General features: G+C 45.6%; 1 protein-coding gene across 1 annotated transcript in view; it reads right to left on the bottom strand.

The window, feature by feature from the left end:
• CPLX2 (complexin 2) overlaps positions 1-7277 on the bottom strand; it is a 165926-nt gene extending 158649 nt beyond the window's left edge. Inside the window, exon 1 of the mRNA XM_054976138.1 lies at positions 7144-7277. The gene's annotated coding sequence lies outside the window, so the exon portion shown is untranslated. The remainder of the gene's footprint in view (positions 1-7143) is intronic.
• Between the last annotated feature and the right edge of the window lie 20446 nt (positions 7278-27723).

Raw genomic sequence — 27723 nt, 5'->3', positions numbered from 1 at the left:
ATAGGTTTACTTTTCTTTATTACAAAAATTGTTTTTTATTTTCAACTGTCATTATTTCTACCTCCCAGACAACAAAAAGTAAGATGTATGTGTTATGTTAGAATAGAATGTAGCAGTTTGCAGCGCGCTCTCTCTCTCTAGTACACACAATTTTGCTTATACAAAACTAAGACATCTATATTTTTATATTTTATAAATATGTCCAATAGTAAAATAGAGTTGTCAACCTCCAAGTGGGGTCTGGAGATCTCCAGGAATTATAACTGATCTCCAGACTACGGAAATCAGTTCCCCTGAAGAAAATGGCAGCTTTGGAGGGTGAACTCTACAGTATTATAACCTACTGAGGTCCCTCCCATCCCCAAACAACGTCCTTCACAGGCTACATCCCCAAATTTCCAGGAATTCTCAGCAAAGACATGGCAACCCTACCAGGTTATATTCTAATTAAGTTATAAATGGTTATTTATGTCATTAAGGCAGTAAAATAAGTTTAGGCTTGATAAAAAGTAAGTACACCATATATTACAACTGTTCCCCCCTCCCAATTCTACTTTTCCACTCCTCAAAAGGAAAAGGACCCCCCCCCCCATTCCCTACCCCCCATGACTTTAAAAGTTCTGGAAATTTTCCATCTCTAAGTGGCACCAGTATATGTGTCATATGTTTCTCCTGCATATCTGCCATGAATGTATATGGGCTCTGCCTCTAGTCTCTGAGAGTATGAGAAGTTCTTTAGTGCAGTAATGCTAGTGGGTTATCTCACAAATGTTTACTTTCTTTCTCGCTCCGCTGAGCCAGTGTCCTTGACAGCCAGCTGAAACTGGCTTGAAATATATCCTTCTTGAGAACCAAAGATAAGTTCATCTTCCCCACTGTCTACTCTAAAACAATGTCTCACTCCAATCCCCCCCTCCCCCATTAACATCCTCTTTCCCAAGGCGGGAAGATTCCCTATAATTAACATTGCTAGCCCCACATATGTCACTTCTGCCAATTCCACTGACTGAGCACCTTGAACTGAATGGATCTCTAATAAAGTTACTTCCACTGGATCACCTGTGTTAACTGTGAAGAACTTAGGGATCTAACTGTCAGCAACTGACAATATGCGATCACTATGAGGTTGTAACTAAGGTGTCAGTGCAGTGGCAGACTAGCACATCCCCAGAAATGGCCCACACTTGAACATGTCTATTAATCCCACTGAAAGCTCAATTAAGTCTCTCTGTGGCATTTGATCAGTGATGGCCAATTCACAAGACGTATGTTCAAATAGGAATATGAATATTTGAAACAGACCTATGAAGAATGACGTGGAAAGTTTGTGCGACTAATCTTGAGTCTTATAATCTTTGTTGATTTGGTATGAGACAGTGTCACTGCTCTCTGATTATGGCACTTTGCCAGATGGAGAAATATCTCTGAGTGCAGCGTTGGAGTTCTATATAACTGTTATCAAGCAGAAGGTCTTGCCACCATACAAAGCAGCCTGGTATCCCAGCATTTCCCTGTAAGTTCATTCTGAATACAATCACAAACAATCTTTTCTGAAAGGAAGACTGAAGGAAGTGGGTTCCTCAAACCACAGACAAACATCTCAAAGGACTATTAAAAAGCTTCTGAAGAGGTCTAGTTGTTCTAATGGACATGAGTCTGCATTTCTTAAAGCATTTAAAGAGCTAGAAAGAGTTTTTGTAGACACAGGCAAAAGACAGCATTCAAGTGCCAATCATTGCCATGGATTTAGCATGGTATTAGAGCCCCGCAACACAGAGATGTTGTCTCCTGGGTTTTTTCCCTCCATATGGCACAGCAGCGTCAGCTACTTGGGCCTTTCAGCAACAGTTCTACATTTGAAAACTGAGCCCGAAATTTTAAAGAAAATTCCGTTAAGAATAAGTTAGGTGAAATGACTGTAAAACATGATAGACTGCAAAGCCAGACTGAACAAAAATTTATTTGATTAATAATCTACCTTTTAAAAGTTTGGTTGCATTTAAAATACATTGGCTATTTACTTAAACTTCATTATGGGGGCCTCTTTGATATATTAACTGAGAGCCAATATGGTTAGAGTGTCAGACTAGGATCTGGGAGACCCAGCTGTGACTCCCCACTCTGCCATGGAAGCCTGCTGGGTGACCTTGGGCCAGTCACACTGTCTCAGCCTATCTTATCTCACAGGGCTCTTGTGAGGAGAAAATGAAGAATTACAAAACAGCTTTGGGTCCCCATTGGTGAAGATCACACCATTAATAACTTTTTCTCTTTCATAGGTTAAATGGTAAAGACCATCGTATTGTCTAGAAGAACTAAAGCTTCAAACCGGTTTGATTCCATCATTTGCTAAATGGGTGATATGTGAGAATTGGGTTTGGTGACCATCTTTGAAGGTTATGCCTGTGAGGAAGTAAGAGTACGAAATGGGAATTGGAACTCTGCTAGCAAAAACCCGTCGGCTGTATGTTTGAAGGAACATTCAGCTCTAGTTCTTCTAGACAATATGATGGTCTTTGCCATTTAACCTATCTATGAAAGAGAAAAAGTTATCAATGGTGTGATCTTCACCAGTTGGACTCTTTACTGTATGAACTTTGTCTCTACCAGTTGAATTTCATGAAATTGTATTTATTATATTGTCTTTGCACTTGGCACTATTTAAAATTTCTTAAAAACTGTTTCATGAGTGTTTGAAATCTTTGTTCCCCGGGTTGTATATTGAGACTGTTTAACCTGTCCGGGTGACCTCCCCTTGTAGCTACCTATTGGGTCCCCATTGGGCAGAAAGGGCAAATAGAAATGAAATATATAAAATACTAATGTGGGGTGAACAGTTTTAAGGAAACTATTTCCATTTCTCATTCTTTATTACAATTGCACACCAATACCAAAACAGCCTCCAACTACAGAAAAATGTGTCGTTGATTCTCAGCCTTACACATTTGTTTCCTTCAGATTAATCAACTAAAACATTAGCTGAAAAATGATACAGGGTAAGCCAAATAAACCCCTACTATGCACATTGTGTTAATCCAGATCCACTAGGTTGGGTACAAGCAGAACAAGAATCGTATAATAAGAAGAATATTCCAACCAAGGTCTGTGGGGAAATGTTAACTGTAAAAAATGACAGGAAATACTAAGTGATCCCAAGCAGCACATTAGATCTAAGACTTCTCACTCACTCACTCCTTAGCTGCCTTTCAACCTAGAGGAACTCAATATAAAACAAAAACAAACTTAGTAATGATAAAGTGTCTAGTTTAGGGAGTAAAATATAATCACCTTACTATTCTACATTTATTATCAGATGTTGAAATATCCCTCTCTGGATGCAGATGGACATTATAAAGAGTGGCAATAGATTATGGTTGTGCAATGTAGCTTGTTATGAATTAAACTGGGATCTACTTATTTTGTCAGATTTTCTGGGAGATTCAGTCATATCATTTGACAATCTGTTAGTCATAGCCAAAATCACTTGGGCAACTATCTCTGTATGAATGCTCAGTGCCCTTTGATTTTAGAGTAGTATTTTGTACTGTGTGACAGAAAAAAAAATTGCTTGGGGAAAAGAATTGGTATTGTTGTTATTTTTATTTATTGGAGTATTTGGGTCTGAAATATGCCACAAAATTATGTTTTCAGTATTTTGACTTCTCACAGTAATAACAAAGTTGGGGAAAAAATAAATACATGATCCCACCAAAATTAAGCACACAAGGCGGCAATCCTAGGCAACCTACTCAGAAATAAGCCCCACTGAGTAAAATGAGGCCTGCTGAGAAAACATGCATAAGATTATAATGCAAATCTCTTTAGTAGCAATGAGCTAAGAACATGCATAACTCACTCCCATTGAGATCAGTGTGCATCCAAGAGCGTATCTGTGGTTGAATTGTGACTCTAGATTGTACTGTGCAGTTCACTGCCTCTTAACGGAAGCTGATGGTGCACTTGAGCTCATCACTGGGAAGGATGATTTGAGAATCAAGAAACCTGGACTTTATTCCCATCTCTGCCACTGATTTGCTGTATGTCTGAACAACTATTTCAGCCTCAGTTATTCAGCTCATGAGTTTCCCAGTGCAAGGATTGTGTCTCTTCATTGTCATTGTCCAGCTCAGTGGAATCTCCAGGTGCCACTGTAGTGCAACCAAAACAATCTAACAATCTGACACTTTTCTCCTTTTTCTCATGTAAAAATCTATGAGAAATCCTCTTAGTTTGCTCAGCTAGCTACTCAGCTTGCTTCACTGCAAACTGCTCCAAATGAACACTATGAAGAGTTAAGGTATGAACTCAATTTCTCATCTAACTCTCTCAGGTGTTAACAGCTCTATCTAGCTGAGATCATTTCAATACTAATGTCAGAGCTCATGGCAATCGAAGAAGCAAACACCCAGCTGCAACCAAAGAAGAGTCAGGAACTCCTTTACTTGTTTTAATTTGGCTTCCACATCTCTGACTCCATCTGTGCCAGAAACTCTGCTGCCATCAATATTCTTGGAATGGCACAATGCCTCAAACTCTATGAAGTGCAAAGTCATGCCACTCTAAGCCCACTGATTTCAACCGAACCAACTCTGTATGGGTGGGGGGGGGGGGGTAGATGGTGATTTTAGGGCACCATGATTTGCTGGCATTGGGATACCTTTTTTCTCTAGAGTAAAATCTCCCTGTCCTTCAAGCAAAAATGCTATTCCATCTTACTAAGTAAAGCAGTGGTGTTCATTTCGGGGAACTCTGAATCCTTGGAAGCTTACCAGGAATTCTTCAATAAGAAGACCAAGTAATACAGGTAAGATCTTCTGAAAGGTATCTTGCCCACCATTAATTGCTTTCCCTTGCCATGCATAGCTGGAGGAGAGTACAGGAAATGTTCTACACTGGTTCATGCAAGACAAGACTCAGTATGCCCAGTCACTGTTCCATGTGAACCAATTGTGACCCTAAAATATGTCTCAGAATCCCCTATAATGTATATGGGTTCTACAGCAAGGATGTTCCTTGGAAAGGGTTATGGTAGGAAGTTGAAAACTACCAATTTACAGCATATTGTTTCTCTATGCGTACAAATGGACAGCTGACTTATTAAGATCACACCAGCTGTCATCTGTCTCTAAGGCAACACTGCATAACATATTTTATGTACTCTAGAAAATATCCACAGGTCTTCCCACACTTTCTCTCTCCAGTTGGCCTGTTAACATCAGCAGAAACATCAACAGTCCAAATAAAATGACAGAGTAGTTCAGGTTCTGTAAAGCACCAGGTGTTCAAATAACTTGGATTCCATACACGGATTAAACAGATGGGTCTGTCCTGTTTCATTTTCAAGAGTAAAGAAATACCCAATGTTTACAAAATTCCAGGATGTTTAGTCAATTTGGTGCCCTATTTTGTTACTATCCTTTTATCAGCTCCCCCCCCCTCTATTCCTGTATTTAAAATGCTGAAGACAAAGATGCAGACATCAGCAAAACCATCATTCAGTGACTATCAGATCAACAGCCTTAACAACTCTGAGTAACTAGGGAGTTAATCTAGGGAGCCAGTAGAGAAAGGTACGCCCGAAAACCAGATCAGAAACCTAGCAATGTTTCATCTGATCTGGCTGGAGTTGTATTTTGATCATATAGCAGCATAATTAAAGAATAGGAAAAGATCTTCCTCCACCCTTTTGGTGTCTTATCTCCCCTTAATGCAAGAGAATGTTTAAAAGGGTAAGCTGTTTGCATTCAATGTCACTGTGAACACTCCTCACATCATTGCTATGAACCAAATAAAGAGTTGTTGCTGTTGTTCAAAGATGCCCCAATGTAAATTGCTAAGGTGAAAAGGCTGTGTGTGGATTTGCAACTGCTACTAAGCAATTCAGTCTGTCTCCTGGAGTTACTGACTTTGAGTTTGCACCTGTTGGTTTGCTTATTGTATGCATGTTGCACAGTAGACAGAGCTGATTGTGTGACAACAAAGTTGAGAGCACTAAGAAGTGAGAGAAATACCACTTTATACCACTTTAGGTATCAGCCATCTGTTTCAGTATCTGTATAACCTTAATGCATAACCAAACACGCAACTGAAAACTGAAATGTATTTCCTTTTCAGGATGCAATATAGCCAAACAAACCCAGAATGCTCTGAGATCTGTAAATATCTCAAAGATCAGCCTATTTTTTTCCTCAGGATACTTAGGTCCAGAGTCCCTTGCTGGTTCCGTTCAAGAGACCCTTCCAGACATTCCCATTTGACTCCTGAGAGAAGGTGTCAACAAAAAAATCGACTGCAGGGCCTCAGGTATCCGCTGACCTTGCTTTCCCCGCTGCAGGCCCGTGAGCCAGCCTGTGTGTGGCAAGGCAACGAGACGGGGCTGGAGCTGGGGGCGTGTGTCTGCGCGTGGGGGAATCCCGTGGCATCCCACACCCACCAAGCTGCCGCCAGATTGCCCAGCAGTTGTTCTTTTATTACCCTGATTATATAAGAGAATACAAGGCGGCTCGGTCCCCCTCCCGCAGGCTCTCCTTCTCCACTCCCTGCCCCATCCCAGTCACGGGAATAATTAAAGGATGCAAAGCAAAAGACAAAAGCCCTCCTGCTATTAATAGGAGCTGGGAGGGGGAGAGAGAGGAAATGGGAGGCTTGCAGAAGCTTCCATGACTAGGCTGGCGCGCCTGTGAAAACATAAATGAAAGCAACCCGAAGCTGCTGCTCCATTGCACAGCACTGCAGGCTGCAAAGCTCGAGGGGGTGGGTGGCGAGCGAAAGGAAGGCAGAGCAGCTCGGCTCTTCGAACAAGACCGTTAGGCCATTTCATGCCGCTGCCGGAGAGCAGAACCTAGAAAAGCGGCGTCGCTTCCCACCTGCGTCTGGATTCCCCCCCCCCCGCCCCCAGGCCCCCCCATCTGATCGGCGGCAGGGAGGAGGCGGCGGCTGGAGCGAAACCCGCGGCGTGATCGCAGAGCGGAGCCTGCGGCGGGGGCACGCCCAGCCCCGAGGGGGTTAGGCACGCTTTTCTCTTTTCTGCAGCAGAGCAGTTGGGCCTAAGCGGGCCACAGGCGAAGAAAGAGGGACGGGTGGAAAGAGGAGGCGGGCGGGCGGGCAGGCAGGCAGGGCGACGAAACAAAGAGCCATACCCACCTGGGCGCCTGGCACTGGGAAGCTCCTGCTGGGCTAGCCACCCGGGTAGCTCCGCCAGGGGGGATCGCAGCGGTGCCTTGGCTTTTCTTTCCTTGCACGGCTCTTCCACTCCTAGCTTTGCAAAGGGAGAGGAAAAAAAAATTGCAGGGCTTTCTAAAAATAGTCGTTTCACGCCCGGCAGGGAGCTAGCGCCTTATCTATACATTGGCGGTGGGCTGCAGACCATTGTTTCCTTCCAGTGACAGGGGCAGAGCGGTCGGCTCGGCAAAGGCTCAAGCTCGCCGGGACGCTGGGCGAGCCATCCCTTCCTGGAGAGCGAGCAGATGTGTCGGAAAGATAAAGGGGAGGGCGCGGGGTGGAGGGGGGAGCGGCGAGGGGAGAGTGACACTTTGCAGCCTTTTAATTGCTGGCTGCCGGGGGAATCCCGAAGTGGAGCGGTTGGGGCGGGAGGCGAGAGAGCAAAGCCATTGATTCAAACGGGAAGGGTGATGCAGGGGCAGTTTCTGTTGTGGGGAAGGATGAAGGCTGTGGAAACCGTAGCCCCGTGCCAAGTACTAGTCCGACTAGTCCAATAGCGCTAGCCCCGTCTGGCATCGACTGGTGGGCTATGGCTATGCTGCAATAAGGTGCTTTTTTGTTTTCGCCTCCGGAGAGATACCCCTTTTTTCAGTGAACTCACCGCCCTTTGCTTGCCCTGCTCTCGAGCTCCTCTTGGAACATGTCTACGGCCCCAAAATTTGATGGACAGGACTTCGATAAAAGAGAGCTGAGTGTGTGAACCTGTGCCTTTGCCATCTGGTTGCCCGTGGTGGACCATTCATTTGCACTCCTGGAGTGGGACTTTTGTAATCAAAACCTCTCATTTCCTGTCCCTGCCTCCTTCCCAGGGTTTCTGAGAGCTGGGGAGAAGAGAGGGTTGGATTGAATGAGGAGCAGAACGAAGGAATAAATAATATATAAGTATTCAAGGGACTGCTGATGTAGTCATTAGTCAGAAGGGACATTTGAGTCTCCCTAAGGTATTAAGCCAGTAGGGGGAAAAACATTTGCTATCTGCTTTACTGGCTCATTGTAATATGTTTTTCTCTCCTAGGGTTGTTTATCAGAAAGGTGTAAAATCTGCCATGTCCTCAACTTTTTAAAAAAATTATTTATTTGGATATATATCCCTAATCTCAATGTATACATGCATATATTCAAAACCTTTTTGCTTCTAAAATGTGTTCAGGTCAATATTCAGCATAATCATCACACAATTAAAATGCCCTGTTATGTTTATAGTTTGCTTAGATTATAAAGAGTATAAAGTTTCTGATAAAGAGTATAAAGTTTCTAATAAATAATTCCAAATACATCACAACCAGGAAAAAACAGCTGTCAGTAATATATTAATAAAAACAACACAGTAAAAAAGCAGCAGGTAGAGCAAACTCCGTGTGGTTGTGAAAACAGTCAGACCGCTTCAGTGGTAAAACCATTTCAGCAAAACTTTCCACAAACACAGTAATTTAACAGGATGCCCAAGCAAATAACAGTGGCAAATTAGACTAGGCTCCAGAGTAATGGGGGGGGGAGTGTTCTGTAGCCAAAGGTCTCCTCATTTTCAGAAGGTGGAGGCAAGCAAACCAGGACTTTAGATGTTGATTTTAGATGGTACGCAGACTGAAACACATTTAAAGATGGATCACCCCTAACTTCCATTCGTGTCCACAGGCAGACTGATTCAAATCTACATTGACTCGAGTAGGAAAACAGAGAGTGATAGTAATGAGGTACAGGGTAGACTGGCCATTTAATGTACAGGTGAATTTCCCATTGGGTCTCTCTAGACATGCAGGCTTTTAAAGAGTTGGGTCTGGGTTCCTCAAACCCACCTCAGGTTTCCACAGCCATACAACAGTTAAAAAATAAAGGAGAACCCCAAAAGCCTAAGAATGCCTCTGCAGGGGAAGAGGGGCTCCTCTCTCCCCTTCAAACCTTTTCCTTGTGTCAAAATAGCACAAGGGAAGTGCCCCCCCCTTGCAGCTCTAGCTTGTAGCCCCATTGGGGCTACTTGCCTTGATCTAAGGCTATGTCAGCTTCCCAGTTTACTCCTGATGAGGTGTGATCCTTTGAATCATAAGGCCTACATGTGCCAAACTGATGATCATCATAATGGGGCCATCTGACCCTCATCTTAATACTGAATCCCAAACATGGCATGCTACAAGCATGAGCAAAGAAACAGCAGTGAGCACCAAGGCACTTTCAGAGCTGATCATTCCAGATGATTTAACAAGGGAATGAAACCTCAGCTGAAGCGTAAGGGGAATATGAAACAGAAACCATGCTTAGAATCTTACGAAGGTTGTTACTGCATTATCAGACGCGCACATTCTCCTCGCACATCTATGGCTGTACTTCACAAGCAGAGCCCATATTCACCTATAGCCTGTAGATCCAGTGTAGGGAATTACATCCTTGGGCATAGACTTGCTGGCCTGGATGTTAATGCTGGTTCTAGCCCAAGCAAAGCTGTCCAGGAAACTATAGCCTTAAGTGCTTCGGAAGACCAAAATGCCAATTCAGAATAATGATCTACGCACCAGTATTCGAGGTCTGTGACAGGGTGGTGATGAAACACTACTGCAAGGCTTGAAGGAGGTCAAACAATAAAAATCAGAATGAAAGTTGATTAATTTATTGTATTCAAGAAATTTTAATGCTGTCTCTCCAGATTTCTGCTGAAGGTGGCTTGGCTTACAAATAAAATCCCCACTCAATGTAAAAACAAAACAAGCCATTAAAACAGACCTCAGATCAAAAGCAGATGATGGAATAGCTGAAAAGACAAAACCCCTAATGAAAAGCCTGGGTAAAAAGATACGTTTTGGCCCAGTGCCTAACAGACTTTAAAGTAGGTACCAGGTGAGCTTCAAGAGGGAGGGCACTCCAAAGGTGAGGTGCCACCTCAGAAAGTGCCCTGTCTCTAAGTTGTCACCTGCCTCACCTCTGAAGGTAGGGGCACAGACAGCAGGGCTTGGGAGGCATATCTTAACTGGTGGGCAAATAAGGGAGAATGATGCACGTGTCAAGATAGGGGGATGACAGGGTGATTCTAAGCACAGACTGAGCAAGTGATCCCACTCAGTAGGAGCAGATAGAAGGGAACAGAGAAGACAGATGAGAAAGCGAGACACAAAGACAGCTCCAAGTGGCAGGCACAGGTCACAGGTGCCCCACACATCTATGGCTTTTTGTTTTTAGGGCCAAAAATTGTTCTTAAGAGTCATTTAGTGTAAGAAAGATGCTGCAGCATGTGGACTACCCATCCTACTCCAGTAACGTTAAAGAGCCAGACCATGCAATCTTCTCATGCAATCACTGCTGCACTTACTGTGGATGAAGGAGCTGTATTGTAGGCTTTGTCCGTGTAGTTCACGTCTTCCAGAGCAGCATAAAAGGGGCACATGCTGCAGCAACTCCTGTATCACAATGGTAAAGAGGCCCTTAGGTTGTGTGTCTCTTGCAAATGTTCTAAAGTATGAATAGTTTTTCCATTGGGGAGTAGACAATGGGAATCCTTCAAAGACCTGATTTTTTACTAGTGCTATTTAACTTATTTATATACTTCATCCACATCCCACATTTCTCCTCAATGGGGACCCAAAGTGGCTTATATAATATTCCTCTCCTCAATTTTATCCTCACAACAACCTTGTGGTTAGACTGAGAGCGTGTGACTGGCCCAAAGTCATCCAGTGATCTTCCATGGTAGAGTTGGGATTCAATTCTGGGTTCTCCTAGATCATAGTTTGACAACTCTTAACCACTACACCACACTGGCTCTCATTCATAAATGATTTGAAATTGAGGGAGAATACTGCTGGAGTCATGTTTGATGATGACATGGAAATACTCTGAGCAATAAAATTCCAAAGAAGGTGTGTAAAGAAGAGCTAGTGGATCTCAGCAACCTGGGTGGCTGAACAGTAGACATATGAGTTTAATTGTGTAGTATGGATTAGGAAGAAAATTCTCAGCTTTATATACACACATATATACACACACAGTGGTCACCTCTAAAAGAAAATAATCAGGAAAGAGATCTTGCCCATTACCCAGTTTTGAAGGATCCTTTTGGAACTCTTCATTGTCTGTTGGAATTTTCACCATCCTAAATAATTTAGTGTCATCCATAAACTTGGTAGTTTATCACTTCAGATATCAGATTCATGGGAGGACACCACTGCTTACGTCCCTCGATGAAACTTTTTTTATTGTTAGTCCTTCCTGACCTCATCAGGCGGGCCATTCCATAAGGTGGGGGCTACAACAAAGAATGCATATGTACAGGCAGTTCTTGATTTTGCCCATTTACAGGGTGGCACCTACAGAAGGCCTTGTTCAGATGTGTGAAGCTGCCATGGCAATAGAGAGGCAGTTGTACAGATACAAGGGACCAAGGCCATGATGTATGTGATAGTTAAAACATTGAATTGAGTCCGGTATCTGATTGATAGTTAATGGAGTGGCTGCAGAAAGAGAGTGATATGCATACTCCTTCTAGCACCTAATAATAACTGAGCGGTGGCGTTCTGCACCAATTGAAGTCTCTGAGGGCCAAGCTACAAGTGACGAATGACACTTGAACGACAAGTTTATTTCTCTCTGTTCACTTGCCCTCCACTCAATCCACTTGCCATTCAAGTGTCATTCGTCACTTGTAGCTTGACCCTCAGTTGATTTCAAGAGGAGACCTATGTAGAGTGCATTACAGTAGTCTAGTCTCAATGTTACTGTGATATGGTATTCCAGGTATTCCAGTTTCCTATCTTATACTTTCTGTTCTTTAATCAGTTACTGATCCATAAAGTTAAAACAGTTACTGGTCCGTACTTTACTTTTGTACTTCTGTAAAGTACAATGGGGTTACCACACTCTGCTTCAGCTGAAAGCTATGCCTATATCTACAAACAGCTATAAAATATGATTCAAAATGGTAAAAAAAAAAATTTTGAACATCAAAATCTGTTATCTGAAAATGGCGGGGGGGGGGGGGCGGGAGGAATCTGACTTAGAACATGTATTGGGGATTTTGTAGCTTTCTGCAGAGTAGACTTGAAAGTGTCTCTTCTTAGAAAGAAAAAGCTTAGATCATAGCTTAGATCATTAAAGGGTACATTTCTTACATTTCTCCACTGTCACTTGTGATGGTTAATATGTTACAGTGCAGACCAGTGACTTGATACTTAGAAAGGTATAACTCTGTTTACAATTGCACTATTTGTCAGTCAGTGAAATCAATGGGGTTACTCCCAAAGAAAAGCAGAGATCAAGGTGGGAATCTGTCCCTGAGTGCTCAATTATATGTTCAAAAACAGAGATTCCAAAACCCTTTACAAGGCTGAATTTAGGAATCAGCCCCTTAATTTGCTGTATCTTGCTACAATGGAAGTGCAAAACCTCCCAGTACACTTTTGGATAACAAGAAGCTACCACATATCATACTGAACTTGAACTCGGAGAGCCAAAACAAGTTTTTACTTTGCCTGAGGGAGATTAGAAAGGACAATGTCATTGTATGTTGGCGGATTACACGTAATATCTGATACTGCTCTGTTCAGTCAGAGACCTATTTGTTATCAAGGGATCACAGAAGAATACAAAATCAGAGGAAAAATGAGCATTTGTTGACTCACAATTGGACAAATAAACAAAGAAAGAACCTACCCAGAGAACAGATGATGGTATTAACACAGAAAAACAAGACTACTGAGTTATTCTAGGTTATAATGCATATTTCAAGCCCAATGCTGATCTCTGCTTTTCGAAAACATCATAATGCATCCTAGTGAAAATACCAGTTTGCAATAGATCCATTCTCTACTCTTCTCCACATGTTAGCATTCCAGTTATTTTTTTCTCCATTGCAATCATGACCAGATAGACTGGTAGACACTGCTTTCTTTGCCTCTTGTATGAGCAAACACTAAACTGAAGTGGCCAGTTATGGTGTTGCTCGTTTTGTTTTGGTTAAGTGTTGTTATGATTTGCTGAAGATAAAGTCATGTAAGCAACAAAATTGTAGATAGCCAGCTTGATCCATGAGGGTGGGGAATAAAAAAACAACAGTAAAACCTTTTTAATAGGAGAAGCCAAAATAGCGAGCTCAGATCTTCAAGGCTCAGAGTTCTTAAATCATGCTTTATATTAGGTTCAAAAAACAAAATAGAGGATTAAAAAGGAGGAGAGAGAAAAATATTACAGGCATAATGGAAAACATCATTCTTTCTGCAGTTTGTAAATGACTTTAAAATGGGTAGCTGGAGACGTTGCAGATGTAACTGGATTATATTGGGATGGGTGCAATTCAGGTTTCAAGTTGCACAAGGGGCTCATGAGGAAGGAGCCAAAAATGAAGGCAGAAAAATATGATCGTCCTATACCAGTTTGGTGTAGTGGTTAAGAGTGGCGGCAGCACTCTGACCTGGAGAACCAGGTTTGATTCCCCACTCCTCTACTTGAAGCCAACTGGATGACCTTGTGTCAGTCACAGCTTCAGCTTCTTGGAGCTCTCTCATCCCCACCCACCTCACAGGGTGATTGTTGTGAGGATAATAATAACCGCTCTAACCACTCTGAGTGTGGTATTAAGTTGTCCTGAGTTGTTGTGAAGTAGCTTAGGCTGAGAGTGTGTGACTGGCCCAAGGCGACACAGCGAGTTTCCTTGGCAGAGTGGGGATTTGAACCTGGGTTGCCCAGGTCCTAGCCTGTCACTCAAACCACTAAACCACACTGGCTTTAGCAAAGTCAGTTTTGTATGAAGTGATAGGTTGCAAGTCAATCTAAACATGGGAGCATACTTAAGAGGACTGAGAGCATATAACCCTCATGAGCAACGTAAGACAGGAGAACATCTTCCTCTTCTGGCAGAATCTCATTCTTGGATGGCTAAATGTAGTATTTCCCTAAGTAGACAACATTGTGGGTAGTTGTGTTGGTCCATGGAAAGAATTCAAAAACATCTAATACTTTTTATTTGGACCTATCAAAATATCTGATTAACTGCTGCGTGCAAGACTTTCTGCTATTGAAGGAGAAACCATGTTGCCAAGCAGCTTTGAAAGTTGAAAGAGGACACACACAGGAAGAACAACCACCCATGCCAGTGAAACTTCCAGGAACTAAGTAAGTATGAAATCTATCTTGGGTCTTGTCACATATGCTGAGTCAGAAGTGAAACAGCAACAAGAACGTCATGGGAACAAAAATCCATGGGGGGAAAAATCTGACCCAATGTCATTGCTTATGATTTTACTGAACATGAATCTGGTAGTAGCTTTTATAGACTTTTTACATAAAATGGATAATAAGGATTTGATGATATCTGGATTTATGGATTAAGAATTATGAACAATGGAAAAAAGAGGGCTCTTATATTTAACTTATAATAAGTGAGACGTTAGTAATTATACATATTTGTTGCAGAGAAATCGGAACTCAACCTGTAGTTTAGTTTTTAGGATCGTTTTGTTTTGTTTATGTATTGTTAGTGTGTCTTCCTTTTAGAATGTTGTGTTTTTCTTATCTTCTATGTTTATTGTTTATAACTTTATGTTATTGCTTATAGTGTATAGTTTAAATAAAGAAAATGAAATAGACAAAAAAACCTGGTAGTAGCTTTGAAACAAATTCAGCTAGAGTTTCTTATTGCTTGCAGACTGGACAGAACCTCCTCTAAGAATTTTGAGGCTATTCTGGATCTCTTATATGGGTTTTATGCTATGGTTAGATCACTAATTGAAAAGGGGAACATACAGAGATGAGTTCAATTTGTCGTGGATTTGTTATATTAGAGAAAGTCTTTTAAGTCACAGTGCCCAATGTTGAAATAGGATTAGGAGACAATCACTTAAATCATTGTGTTGCAGATAGATTATAATGAATTCTTTATAGCAAATGCCTGCCAGTCCTTCTAGGTTACTCAAAGCTATATGTGCTTTAAAAATAGATCTCATTGGAAATATTTGGTATTAGCACAAATTCTGCTGACAAAATATTGGAATAATCAATCATTACAAACCATAGCAGAATAGTTTGCACAATATAGTTAATATGTTGACATTCTTTAAATATTTATGGGAGGGAACAAATCAGTCTCATTATTGGACCAGAAGGTGTCCCTTTATTATATTCTGGAGCGCTGTTAGACATGCTAAGAGTGTTAGTCAACAAATACTGTCAATGTAGCAGCTGTATAAGGATGCCAGACAACTCTCAACAGACTTCACTTTGGGAGTTAAAGTTCTTTATTGATAAGATGCCAGTTTCATGCTCTTACACCATCCTTGCTAGGACTGGCAGCTACAGACAAGCCTAAAGCAGGTAAAGGTTCCCCGCAGCTACCCCCCCTCCTTTCAGTCCTCAACGCTGGAAGCAGGAAAACAGGCTATGGGGTTCATAGACTTCTCAAGGCCAGAGAGATTACAGCAGGAATCAACAACCACTTTCCTGTATTGTCGAAGGCTTTCACGGCCGAAGAACGATGGTTGTTGTGGGTTTTCCGGACTGTATTGCCAAGACCATGGCAATACAGCCCGGAAAACCCACAACAACCAACCACTTTCCTGTTCTCAGTTTCCCACCCCAGTGACAGAATCACTACAACAGCATGAGCTTCAGCTGCAGGGGTATGACAGGAGATCCTGAGCACCTGACAGCAGCTGTGTTAATGAGGATTTGCTTACTTTTGAAAAAGAATTAAACTCATACTATTGTCTTGTGTGGCAGGGGCATGATGCCATGCACTAGCAGGTTCCACCTACTCCTCCCTTCTTGTGGGAAGGCCTCAGGTTGGGAGGGAAGAGGTTCAAACTCATCCCTATTACCCCTCCTCTAATCAGCTGTCGCTTCCTTCTCCTATTTATCTCTGGCTTGCACTGCCTAGGAAAGGAGTCAAGCTGGCAGCCTCCTCTTCAACCTCTGATGGTGCTTAAATAGCTCCCTGCAGTTCCCGCCTCCCTCTTCTTGGTCCTGTGGGACTTCCTCCCTACAGTCTGTTGGACTGCCTTGCAGCTGGGCTTTGATGCATTGACTGAACCAGGAACCCCAAGACCTGTTTCTGCCCCTTTGTGGCCAGGAGGCTTCCCTGCAGTCTGTGGCCCTGGACCCTTTCTGCCACTCTCACTGGTGGGGCATGGTCCTACCACACAAGTGAGTGATGGTGGCCTGATCAAGGCTGGCGACATGACAGGCTGGTACCTCTGGATTCATTGATATTAGTTTAATTACATTAAATAAAATATTAATAAAAGAAATATGTATAGTGAAGGACTATTCCTGCATACCCTTTTGAAGTAACATTGTTCTCACATGGGGATTCTCATACTTAATTTTCATGTGGTGAAGCATTTGTAATCACCCTTGACGTAAACAGAAATGCAAAACGTACAATGGCTACATCCACTCACCATCCATGTTGCTTTCATTACTGCTGTGAATGTAGAAACATATGCAGCTATGGAATGGAGCATCCACATGATCTATGGGGTGGTTGCCAGCCTCCAGGGCGTGGCTGGAGATCTCCTGGAATTACAACTGATTTCCAAGCTATAGAGATCAGTTCCCTGGGAGAAAATGGCAGCTTCAGATAGTTGACTGTATGGCATTATATCCTGCTGAGGTCCCTCCCCTCTCCAAAACCTGCCCTTTCCAGGCTCCAACCACAAAATCTCCAGGAATTTCCCAACCTGGAGCTGGCAACACTATCAGTTGATCTGTGAATTCTTGCACTGCTTGCAGCTTCCTCCCCCATTCCTTTCAAGGAAATCTGAACAAAAACTGCCCCTTGTATCTGCTTAATGGAAATGGATAAAAAACCTAGTTTTAAAAAAACAAAAGCTGGGAATGCAGAGGAAGTAGTAAATCATGGGCATAGAGTACTGTACCATTACTGCACTGTTGTGAAATAGCAATTATCAGTTTTAAAAAGCCCTCCTCCCTGGTCTACAGTACCATGGTGGGGAAAATGATGGCTGCAAGAGGTTGATGGAAGAAAGAATGTGTTGGTGGGACCTCTGAAAATGCTCACCTTCCCATCCAGATGACATGCAAATGTGATTGAACTGCATTCTTTCAAAAAACACAGCAAGACAGGGTTTGGAAAGATCAGTGCAAAGTGGGGGGAGAAACCTGGAAAATGGACAGTTGGAGGATAATTTTTTTAAAGTCTTTTTAAAAAGCACTGCAGCTTGGAAGCAAATAATGGAGCAGCCTATAGCAGATTGAAAACAAGCTTTCTTTTTGGTGTGGTTTGTTCCACAAATTTCACATAGTGTCTTCTGGTAGAAAAATACAGTGGTGCTATTAGTGGTCAGACTTGCCCTCACGATATTAAGAAGGCTTATGAATATGGCAACATCATAAGCCTGTTTCCTCATGTGTTTAAAACACAGGCAAGCTGCCTGAGTAGGCAGGAAAAGAAAAAGTACTGGAATGGGAGCAGTGAGATAAGACTAGCTCTCAGCCCCACCCCCCAGAGATGTGTAAAACCATAGAACAATGGAGGTCTCCAGAAGCACTTGAATGAATCCATTCACACACCCTTCCAATCCTATCCTTATCCAGCCTCTTATTATAGCCTCACCCATCCAGCCATTGTGGATCATCAATCATCTTTTTATACCTGTAGTTCCTCTCAGGAAGGCACAATCAAACTTTCTCAGTTTTATTGTCTCACATTGGAGACAGCTTCCCAGTAGAGGTGGGCACGGACCGGCATTTTCCTACGGACCGCTGGTTCGGGGTTCGTGGGCTTCCACAGTCCACGGTCCACGAACTTTTGATGGACCAGGCCCGGTTCGCGAATCGGTTCGCGAACTGGTTCGGGTCAGAAAAGGCCTTGTTTTCCCACACATTTTCACTTCAGGCGACTTTCCCCACCAAAGGTTCTCATGTAACACTCCTTGATTAGCACTTTTCCAAAGAGAAAAACAACAATTTCCCCTCCCCTATTCTGACTGACCCTTACCCGCCCTTGGGGGAAGGAGGGAGACTTGTGCTCCTGTCCAGGAGAGGTGGCTGCCCACAAAACCCACCTACATGGGGCTGCATCAACAAGAGATGCCCTTCCTGGGGCATCTCCATGATGGGAAATGAATGGATGGACTTGAGTGAAAGCCAACTCCGCAACAGGAGATCATGCAGCAATTCAAAGGCCCCTTGCTGGAATGGAAAGCACGCGAGGGAGGGAAAGGATGTCTTCCACACCTTGAGGGAAGGAAACTCATGCTACCCTGTTCAGAAGGGGCCTCTTTGGGAAGTGGACAACGAGTCCCACCTCAATGACGTGGTGTGTCAGCTTGCTTGCTATCAAGCAAGCTGACCTGGGCCACTGTCCTACTTGTCACTGGACTTTGGGGATTGACCCTCAGAGGGGCCCTTGTGCTCGTGGGAGCAGGATGGTTGCCGAACAAACCCACTTTACTGAACGTGGTGGCATTGGCAAAGGATGGATATGCGGGTTGGGGTTTGAGTGGCTGGCGAGAGGGCAGCCACCACGTGGGAGAGGTGGGTATTGATGGTGGCCACACCCTCCCTACGGGGGCCCCCCTCACTGGCCCCGGTTGGGGGTGAGTGGGGAGAGGGCGGCCGCCACATCGGAGAGGTGTCTTTTGATGGTGGCCTGGCCTCACCCCTCCTTGCACATGCCCTGCATTCTGCTGAAACTGGCCTCCACACTTGGGAAGGCCCTGCCCCTGTGATGTGGGGACCACCACAGATCTGAGCATGACCTGATCAGAGCACTTGAAAATTGAACTTGCACAAAATAATGAAATTGAAGAAGGCCACAACAAGAAAGGACAGAGAGGAGATGCTGGGTCAGACTGATGGTCCAGAAAACCAGACTTATAACCTGCTCCTTCAGGACAGAGGATCTACTGAGAGAGTGGGTATTGAAATGATGGATCTTGGATTTTCTGTTAGGTTGCAGCAGGACATAAGAGATTATGAAGGGAGAGGCTTAGAGGTGAGAAAGTCTGGAGCAGAGAGGGAAGGCAGCTGTGGTTGGGAAGAATGGATGAGTTCAGGAGGGCTTCCTAACATGGACTGGGGGTTCTCTGGAGCCTGACTTAAGGTGAAGCAACCTGCCATTGGTGCAGAGAGAGACTGGGGCTTGTCAGAGCCAAGATTCCGGGTCCCCAAGGTCCAGGGAAGGATGCCCCAGCAGGGGGAGGTTGATCTTGATAAATGCCAATTGATCCACTAGGGTGGGATCCAGGCGTGAGCGGTGGGGACGGAGGATGTCTCCCAGGTGGGAGAACACCTGCTCACTCTGGACACTGGTGGGAGGGCAGGAGAGGAAATTCATGGCCACAGACGAGAGGTCTGGCCAGATGGCAGATTTACATGCCCAGTACTCCAGGGGATTGGATTCAGGGGACTCTGGCGTCTTGGCAAGGTACTCCCGCACCATCACCTCTGCTGAGTCCTCTGCAGGTGCCATCCTGTCCTTCCTCATGCCAACAACCTCCCAGTTCAGCACTGAGGACCAGTAGTTGGAGTGTGGTGGGCTCTCATGGGCTGAAGCGCCAGGCTCATCCTCTGCCACTTCCCCCCCTCCTCCTCCTCCTCCGGCTCCTCAGCCACCAGCCCCTCTTCCGTGCCCTCTTCCCTCTGGCCGTGTCTTTTAGCCTGAAACCTGCAAACCTCTTTGCGAAGCTCCTTCTTCCATCGTTCTAGCTCACATTGGTGCATGGCAATGGCGCCCTTCATGCGTGGATCACACAGGCAGGCCATTCTGTACGGCCACTGTTTGCAGAGAGGATGCAAGCGGGCGGCCACTCCTGCCTGCAACCTCTTCACCAAGGCCCTGACACTTGGAAGGGTTTCCCCCCGCTCCAGTTCTTTGGCCAGTGCCCGGTCCAGCCCACAAATCAGGGGGATGGCTTGCCCCAGGCTGGACTGGTAAGAAGAGAGGAGATCAGTGGTGTCCCGAAATGGCTTGAGGATACGCACCATTTGGGAGAGGACTAGCCAGTCCACAGAGCTGATGCTGAGCACATTTCCTGCATGCATGATGGGCGTTGAGGACATGATATCTTGCAACACATGTCTTCGCTCCACCAGACGAGCTATCATCATGTAGGTGGAGTTCCAATGGGTTGCCATGTCCTGGAAGAGCTCGTGCTCTGGATCTCCCCCCTCCCCCTGCTTCTTGTGCAGCTGTCGGGCAGACTTAATGCTGCGAGAAAAGTGGGTGCCAAGACGACGAAAGCCATCCAAGAGGTTGCGCATCTCCAATGTTCCCTGGTCCCAGCTGGGCTTTACCATGCTACCCAACCCGAGAGCATCCCCCACGACCAGGTGCAGCTTATGGGCCAGACAGACAATGCCCTCCAGGGATGCCTCATTCACGGCCACCAGCATGTTTCTACCAGCGTCCGTGACCATGTAGCCACGGACAGCATCGCCTGGGGACAACCAGTCCCTCAGTGAACCCTTCAGCACAGTGGCAATGTTCTTCCCATTCTGATCCACATCCATCCCCCGTGCCTGGAGCAGAACCACTCTGTAGCCCACCGGCAGGGGTGGCGCCTCCTCTCGGGCCCCCAATTTGACCGCGGTGTTCTGGAGGTCCTCCGGTTGCCACCAGTGGGCAGTGATGGTGAGGTAGCCGTGATGACGGCTGCCCCACAGATCTGCTGTGAAGTGCACAGTCCGCCCTCTTGCTCTTGCCAGCTGGTTCCTGACCATCTCTGCCACACCGTTGTAGATGGCGGGCAAGACTCGCCGGCCAACAGTCCGCCGCGAGGGCGTCGTGAACCAGGGTACAAAATGACGCATTGCCCTGCGAAAGCCCACACCCTCCAACACAGACAAAAGGAGTCCATCCAGGGCTATCATCTCAGCCAGTACACGAGTTCCCGCCTCCTGAGCTTTCCCCCTGAATCTTTTGCTTGGCAGGGACAAACCAGAGGGAACAAGTTCCTGAAGGGTAGCCTGCTTAGAAGTTCCACTCCCACCCACAGCCCTCTCAGGGGTGTGAGCCTTAATAGGGGTGGACTCCTGTTCCACTTGCCCTTCTCCCTGCTCAGCAGCCCTCTTCACCCCACTGCTTGATGGCTTTTCTTGAGCCAGCAGGCTTGGGTGATGTCTCTGAAGATGCCTGCGGAGGACACTGGACGACAGGTGTTGGGGGTCCACACCCCTACGCACCATGGCATTGCATACCTGGCAACGCACCGAACACGGATCGTTTGGGATGGTCCGGAAGTGCCGCCAAAGTGTGGGGTTAAAACGGACACCAGGAATCTGTGGCTCAGGAGGAGGACAAAGCCTTAATGGTTGAAGTGTGCGGCTGGGCCGGGCGAGTGGAGTGCAGGCAGGGGAAGCCACAGGAGGTTGGGATGGGAAGGAGCTGGATGTTTCTGCCGGACCCTCTGGTGCCCCCTGAGATCGATCCACGGAGAGTGTTGGCAGCTGATCCTCAGTGGGCAATGCTAAGAGCTCTTCTGCCTGCTCCTTGATCCCCAAGAGCAAATCTGTAGAACGAGGTGCTGCCTCTGAGGTCTCCCTGTCCCTGGTGCCACTTGTACTGGGCACCGATGGGCACCCAGGACAACCTTTGCAATTCTTCCCACCACGACCACTCTTGTTCCTCTTTCCAACCCTCATGGTGCTATGAGAAAAGATCTCTACAAACAAGTGAGAATTTTAAATGAAGCAGAGAGCCCCAAAAGCTTGGAGCAGGGTAGGGCAGAGCCAAGTGGCACCCAGCTGGACCCCAGTTGAGGGAAGAATGCACCACAAAAGACACTCTAGAGAGGCTTTGAAAGGAGTGAAGCAGAGAGAGCCCGCCCAAAGCGAGCTGCCAGTCACCAGAGAGTAGGTGTTTCACAGAGGCCAGTAGCAGTCTCCCCCTGCACCTCAAAAGCCAGGCAGGAAATGTCCCCCCAAGTTACCCACTATTGAAGGAGTGAAAGGCTTTGAAAGGAGTGAAGCAGAGAGCCCCCCCCCCCAAACGTGCTGCCGGTCACCAGAGAGTAGGTGTTTCACAGAGGCCAGTAGCAGTCTCCCCCCTGCACCTCAAACGCCAGACAGGAAATGTCCCCCCAAGTCACCCACTATTGAGGGAGTGATAGGCTTTGAAAGGAGTGAAGCAGAGAGCCCCCCAAAACGTGCTGCCAGTGCTCCCCGAGAGTAGGTGTTTCACAGAGGCCAGTAGCAATCTCCCCCTGCACCTCAAAAGCCAGGCGGAAATGTCCGCCCAAGTCACCCACTATTGAGGGAGTGAAAGGCTTTGAAAGGAGAGAAGCAGACAGAGCCCCCCCCAAAACGTGCTGCCAGTGCTCCCCGAGAGTAGGTGTTTCACAGAGGCCAGTAGCAATCTCCCCCTGCACCTCAAACGCCAGGCTGGAAATGTCCCCCCAAGTCACCCACTATTGAGGGAGTGAAAAAGGCTTTGAAAGGAGAGAAGCAGACAGAGCCCCCCCCAAACGTGCTGCCAGTGCTCCCCGAGAGTAGGTGTTTCACAGAGGCCAGTAGCAATCTCCCCCTGCACCTCAAAAGCCAGGCTGGAAATGTCCCCCCAAGTCACCCACTATTGAGGGAGTGAAAAGGCTTTGAAAGGAGTGAAGCAGACAGAGCCCCCCCAAACATGCTGCCAGTGCTCCCCGAGAGTAGGTGTTTCACAGAGGCCAGTAGCAGTTTTCCCCCTGCACCTCAAAAGCCAGGCTGGAAATGTCCCCCCAAGTCACCCACTAAAAAGGCTTTGAAAGGAGTGAAGCAGAGAGAGCCCCCCAAAACGTGCTGCCGGTCATCAGAGAGTAGGTGTTTCACAGAGCCTAATAGCAGTCTTCCTCCCCTTGCATCTCATCAGCAGCCAAAAAAAAAGTGGGGGAATGAAGGCAAGAACTCAAGCAGACAACACCCAAAGCTACCTTGCACCCACTGTGCGTCTGTGAGTGGGGTGGCGTCACAGCACAATAGAACCCACCGGCAACCCAGAAAAAAGGAAGAGATTTGGGGGGGGAGGGGGGATTAAGTCCGAGAAGAACCCAAGGACTCAAAACGCAGAAAGAAATCAGAGTAACCCAATAGTGCAGTAAAAGGATTTTTTTTAAGTGCTAATGAGGAGAAAAAAATTAAACAGGAATGGAGAAAAGAGAAAGCTCTCTTGCAGCAGTAGCCCCAAACCCCAAAGCACAAGCCACGCTATCACAAAAAAAACCCCCCCTTCCCCACAGCAAGCAGTCGCTAAGCTAACTCGCGTCCCCGCGCCAGCAAAATGGAGCGGCTCTTCGCGCGCTTTGTCTTTTATGCAGAAGAAGGAAAAAGGAAGAGATGGGGGGGGAGGGGGGATTAAGTCCGAGAAGAACCCAAGGACTCAAAACGCAGAAAGAAATCAGAGTAACCCAATAGTGCAGTAAAAGGATTTTTTTAAAGTGCTCTAGAATAGAGACGAGGAGAAAAAAATTAAACAGGAATGGAGAAAAGAGAAAGCTCTCTTGCAGCAGAAGCCCCAAGCCCCAAAGCACAAGCCGCACTCTCATAAAAAAAAAACCCTTCCCCACAGCAAGCAGTTGCTAAGCTAACTCGCGTCCCCGCACCAGCAAAATGGAGCGGCTCTTCGCGCACTTTGTCTTTTATGCAGAAAGGCTGTGATCTCTGACAATCTCTTGATTGGCGGACAGAGCTGCCAATCAAGGTTTCCTGGGATAAGATTGGTGTGTTCCAAACAGGGAAGGTGGCTCCACACTGCTGCCGAGGAAATTGTTTGAGCGGGAATCCTGGCATGACGGGCCAACGGATACACGGACAGAAAGCCCCAATGTCCGGCGCTTTCGTGAGAAAAACACAAGCCCACGGCCCGTGTGTTCGCGAAGCACGAACTGGGTAAGTTCGTGACGAAATTAGGTCCGTAATGCGGTCCGTGCCCACCTCTACTTCCCAGTCCTTTGTCCCATGCCAGGGACACCATTGTTTTGGGGCAGAAGGTGCTGTACTACCACAGGGTATGTTTCACAGTATAATTGGATTGCCCGCAGCCTCATTCTGTGTGTGTGTGCTTTGAACCCACTCGTGTCCCCTTGGACTGCATGTCTGAGCCCCTCTCCCTTGTTGTAGAGGATTTTAGCCAGGCTTCCCTGTGTGGAGGTGGGAAACTTTGGTTACTACATCTTAGTCTGCTGCAGCAGAAATAAACTGAAATCTTGTGGCATCCACCAATTTTTATTCCAGCACAAGTTTTTGTGGGCTGTTCATAGTAGTGTATAGAGAGAACTAAAATGGTTTGGTGACAAGTTACGTACAGGGACTAAAACACAGGCAAAGCCTAAAAATGTGCCTTGCTAACAGGGCAGATGATATAGTTGCTGATGAATATAGAAAATGATCAAGGAGACGAAGCCTTGGTAAGGAAGATGAGAAGTTCAGTCTTGCACTTATTGATTTGGAGGTGGTGGTGGTGAGATTTCCAAGCAGAAATAGCAGACACTGTCACATATATGGATGATGGGGAAATGAGACGTTGGAAATTTTGCAGTATTTTCTTTCCCTGTCGTATTGAAAAATACAGAATCAAAATTAGGATGACAGACACAGGGAGAGTCCTTGGCAGTGAATATCCTTGCTGCTGTGGTGTAAGATCAGATGCTTGTATTTCATTACCCACCTTGGACCCAGACAGACTCACAAGAAAGGTGGGCATATAAATATTTTAAATACATGGTTAAATCAGCAAATTAAATGATTTCCACTGGTGCTAAAGCATGGATATAACGTTTTAACTAATCCCCAAATCAGCTTTACTTAGATTTTGCATCCAGCTGTTAGGAATTTAGCTTATCCATTTTCCCAAGTATTTGAACCAACAACATGCTTGGGTAGTGTTATTTTCTTTAAATACTCTTTGTTTATCAAGAGTGCCATTCCAAATGGAGTTACATTCTTCTGAGCCCATTGACTTCAATGGATTTAGAAGGATGTAACTCCTTAGAATAGGACTGTATAACCCTTAATGTGCAAATGAAATGCCATTGCTTCTTGATTAACCTGCCAGAAATGGGACTTGTGACTTTGATAAATACCTTGAGAGAGCCTAGCTTGGTTTTTCAGCAAGATGCTCTGTTGCCTCAGCTGAATGAATTCAGTAATGTTGTCTAATCCAATATACAGTTTGGATTATTTAAATAAATATCCCTTGGAAGGATTGCATTCTGATAGACTATTTCCCATTCTGTTCTAGAAGCAAAAGATTATAACAGATAGTGTTAAAAAGATTTTATGTCCTTTCCAGATGGTGTATGCCCCTCTTTCTACCTGTCTTCATTTACTTAATGCTGCTTCTTCATTCCTAACCATCGCTGCTGTATTTGATCTTTCCATCTCCCATCCTCCACCCCCACAGATCTTGGCCTCAGATCTTGTCAGGACCACTTGGAAGTTCTTTCTCTGCAGCAACACGCTGCTGCGAATTGCAGTGCATCTTTTTGTTGGCTCTAACCACTTTCAGATTACCCTGCTGTGAAAATAAAACATTCCAACTTCTTAAAAAAAAATTACTGCATGCATGTTGTGAATAAGCCAGTGAATTGTTCTAAATAAATAAATACAGAACCCAAAGTGAATGTAATTGATACAAACGGCTCTCCTGGCTGTGCAGAAATGGGAGACCGGCTATTCTAGCATGGCAAGACAGGGCAGCTGTGCTAGCTTTTTCATTTTTTCAGATTGTTATAATTATTATTTAGCAATTCCCTCATGGCTGAATAGGTTCCAAAGGATATACCTAGCCTGGTAGGAGAAGATCCAGTTTCTTTCTCCATTGCTGATCTTCAGTCATTTGTACTTTTCCTTCTCTCCCCCCCCCCATCTCTTTTTTATCTTCTCCATTCCCTCCCCCTTCTATTTCCAGTAAAATTCCATTGGAAGTAAAAGTGCAGGGATTTAGGAGCTTGTGATATAAACATTTGCAGAACAGTTAATGTCTGTTTCCATAGGAAGTAGTAACAGATAACAGTAACAACAACAACAACAACAATAACATTCGATTTATATACCGCCCCTCAGGACAACTTAATGCCCACTCAGAGCGGTTTACTAAGTGTGTCATTATTATCCCCACAACAAAACACCCTGTGAGGTGGGTGGGGCTGAGAGAGCTCCAGAGAGCCGTGACTAGCCCAAGGTTACCCAGCTGGCTTCAAGTGGAGGAGTGGGGAATCAAACCCGGCTCTCCAGATTAGAGTCCCGCGCTCTTAACCACTACACCAAACTGGTTCTCAGCTTTGTATATATCACTGTCCTTTTACTGCTGTTGCCTCCATTGCTTCAGTGTTTATGCAGGACTAGGGCTTAGTGGGTAGAACACATGCTTTGCTCATGAAGCTTCCAGGTTCAGTCTCTGGTATGTCCATTTAAGCATTCCAGATAGAAGACATTAGAAAAGACCTTTCTCTGCTTAAGACCTTGAAGACCTACTGATAATCAGAGTAAACAAGCAGGGGCCCCACAAAGACTTGTGCGGGGAGGGGGGGTGATCTCATTTTCCCTTCTTCTTTTCTTTCCTTGAATACCCTGATAGACACTCCTTCCCTCTTTACCACCAACTAGCTAAAACTGCATCTTCTACTTTCTCTCCTTTCCTTCCATTGTCAGCCCCTCTCTGGGAAAAGTCTGGCTGAGCTGTGCCAGCTGTGCCAGGGTCAGTTGTGTAGCCCCAGCTGGGCTAGACCTAGTTGTGTCGCTAGTGAGTCTCCAATAGTTGCCATCAGGCCTGTCCCTGGTGACATCCATCTCCATCAGGTAGGGTTAACAACCTCGGGTTGGGAAATTCCTGAAGATTTCAGGGTGGAGCCTGGAGAAGGTGGGATTTGGGGAGGTGAGGGACCTCGACAGAGGAAAATGCCATAGAGTTCACCCTGCAAGAAAGCCATTTTCTTCAGGGGAACTGATCTTTGTAATTTGGAGATCAGTTATAATTCCAGAAGATCTCCAGGCTTCACATGGAGGTGGTCAACCTACCATCATAAGACATAACAGGGGAGGGGTACACAACCGTTACAAGGTTGTTTTAGCCTCCAAGTGCTGTCCCTGGGTCCAAAACCAAGACTTAGAAGGCTAAGAAATATGGTTGTGGTTGCCTAGCAAACTTCAAAATGGTTATGTCTGGGGGTGGCAGCCCCTAGCCCTTCCCCACAACTCCATGTCAACCTACTCTCCACAACAACCCCAAGTGGGCCAAGGTTTACCTGCTGCCCTTGTGGCTGCAGGTTCTGTTTGTGCCTGACAGTTTCCTGCTGCTGGCACTTGCCCCAACTGTCCAGAAGGGGGTCAGTGGGCCCCCACGCTGCCTGAATGTGTGACTCCAGTGTGGCCAGGGCATGCAACTACAAGGTGGCCTGGCCATGCAGCTTTGGTGTGACCTGGGCACATGCTTCTGGCACTGCCTGGCCAGGCTGCTTCCATGTGGCTGGACCCTAAAGCTCCCAGACAGCCTGAGAGTAGGGATTGAGTTGCTGCAGTGCTCCGCAAGGGGGAGAGAGAGCTCTTGGTCATTGCTTGGGCTCCCCCACACCTCAAGCAGCCTCTGTACAA

This window comes from Eublepharis macularius, chromosome 4 (assembly GCF_028583425.1).
Source record: "Eublepharis macularius isolate TG4126 chromosome 4, MPM_Emac_v1.0, whole genome shotgun sequence".
NCBI lineage: Eukaryota > Metazoa > Chordata > Lepidosauria > Squamata > Eublepharidae > Eublepharis > Eublepharis macularius.
Note: the sequence above shows the minus strand (reverse complement) of the source record. Positions and strands in the feature narration are given on the sequence as shown.